Source organism: Mandrillus leucophaeus, unplaced genomic scaffold (assembly GCF_000951045.1).
Source record: "Mandrillus leucophaeus isolate KB7577 unplaced genomic scaffold, Mleu.le_1.0 Scaffold193, whole genome shotgun sequence".
Lineage (NCBI taxonomy): Eukaryota > Metazoa > Chordata > Mammalia > Primates > Cercopithecidae > Mandrillus > Mandrillus leucophaeus.
Window position 1 is genome coordinate 2,907,189 of NW_012101954.1, and position 2,061 is coordinate 2,909,249.

Below are 2,061 nucleotides of genomic sequence, written 5' to 3' on the forward strand. Positions count from 1 at the left end.
CCAAATACTGGGGAAGCTGAGGCACGAGAATCACTTGAACCTGGGAGGCAGAAGTTACAGCAAGCCAAGATGCTGCCACTGCACTCCAGCCTGGTGGATAGAGCAAGACTCTGTCTCAAAAAACAAAATATGTCTATTGCCATTAAGAAGCGTTTTGTTCTGGCCCTCTGCAACTACTTGAGCCCAGGATTTAGAGACCAGCCTGGACAATATAGCAAGAGCTACAAAAATTAAAAATGAAGCAGGCATGGTGGCGCACACCTGTAGTCCTAGCCACTCGGGAGGCTGAGCGGGGAGAACTACTTGAGCCCGGGAGTTCGAGGTTACCATGAGCTATGATCATGCCACTGCACTCAAGCTCTGGGCAACTGTGACAGAGCGAGACTCTTTTAAAAAAAGAAAAAAAATAGGTGGCCTCTGGTGGGCCTCCAGCCAGTTAGACCACTTGACTAGGACGCGTGCAGCTCAGCCAGCCACAGAACTGGAATTTTTTCAGGAGCAGAGTTTGGACTTCGCTGAGCAACTGAAGTGAGCGCAGAGCTTGCTTGCTTAGGAGAAGCCCCATGGATGGCGAACAAGGGGGCATGGATGGGAGCAAGCCCACGGGGCCAAGAGACTCTCCCGACACCAGGCTTCTTTCAAATTAACTGTGTCTGATTGGTCTCCTATGCCTGAAACTGCAATCTACAGACATCAGCTGTCTCTGAGGACCCTCATCAGCCAGGGGTGGCTTGTGAACATCATCACGGCAGATCATGTTTCCCCACTCCATGAAGGCCGTCTCAGAGGTCATCCCTCTTCTGTAAAGATTTTATTAAAGCATGGAGCTCAGGTGATTGGTGTGACAACAGACTGGCACATTCCACTGTTTAATGTTTGTGTTAGCCACAGCTGGGATTGTGTGAATTTGCTTCTGCAGCATGGAGGCAGCATTCAACCTGAGAGTGATCTAGCATCCCCCATCCATAAAGCTTCTAGGAGAGGTCACGTGGAGTGTGTTGACTCTCTTATAGCATATGGGGGCAACATTGACCATAATATCAGCCACCTGGGCACTCCACTCTATTTGGCTTGTGAAAACCAGCAGATAGCCTGTATAAAGAAGCTTCTGGAGTCAGGAGCAGACATGAACCAAGGGAGAGGTCAGGAATCCCCACTTCATGCAGTGGCTAGGACAGCCAGTGAAGAGCTGGCTTGCCTGCTCATGGATTTTGGAGCAGACACCCAGGCCAAGAATGCTGAAGGCAAATATCCTGTGGAGCTGGTACCTCCAGAGAGCCCTTTGGTCCAGCTCTTCTTGGAGAGGGAAGTCCCTCTTCTTTGATGCAGTTATGCCACCGTAGAATTCGGAAGTGCTTTGGAATCCAGCAGCATCATAAGATAACCAAACTGGTCCTCCCAGAGGTTCTGAAATGGTTTCTCCTACATCTTTAAATGCATCAAGGGAAGGGATTCACAAACAACATGAAAACATTATTGAGTGTTATAGCCACTAGACTTTTAAAATCAAGTTGGGCTTATAGAGTTTGGTTAGTTTTTTCAATTAGATTTGTATTTGTTATAAACTTGTTTATAGAGTTTGACTAATTTTTTTATTAGATTTGTATTTGTTAAACTATGAAGCCAGAGTTTAAACACACTGCATGTGTTTGTATTATTAGTGGGGAACGTATGAAGACTTTTTTTCCTGCTTGGAGAGTGCCTAAAATAACAGTTATTGTTTTGCATATCTACTGCATGCCAACCACTTTCTGCATCATCTAATTTAGCCCTCACAGCAACTGGGTCAATACGTCCAATTTCTCAGTTCAAGGATAGAGGAGTCAGATTCAAATACAAGTTTTCTGAGGTTAACCTATGTGATGATTTGATTGAAGCAGGATTTTCCCGCATCACTATCCTTGTTCCATCTCTACTATATGGGAATGAAAATAAAGACATATATTTCAAAAAAAAAAAATAGAGCCGGTCTCCTGGTGTTGAATTCAGGTCTCCTCCTTAGATGGTGAGAATGGGAAAGCAGCTTACACTCCCTTTGCTGGTGTAACCAGCAGGAACTGC

At 45.6% G+C, this 2,061-nt stretch overlaps 1 pseudogene; it reads left to right on the forward strand.

Annotated features, from left to right (window-relative positions):
• Positions 1-563: 563 nt before the first annotated feature.
• Positions 564-1,434, forward strand: LOC105538504 (annotated as a pseudogene).
• Positions 1,435-2,061: the final 627 nt, after the last annotated feature.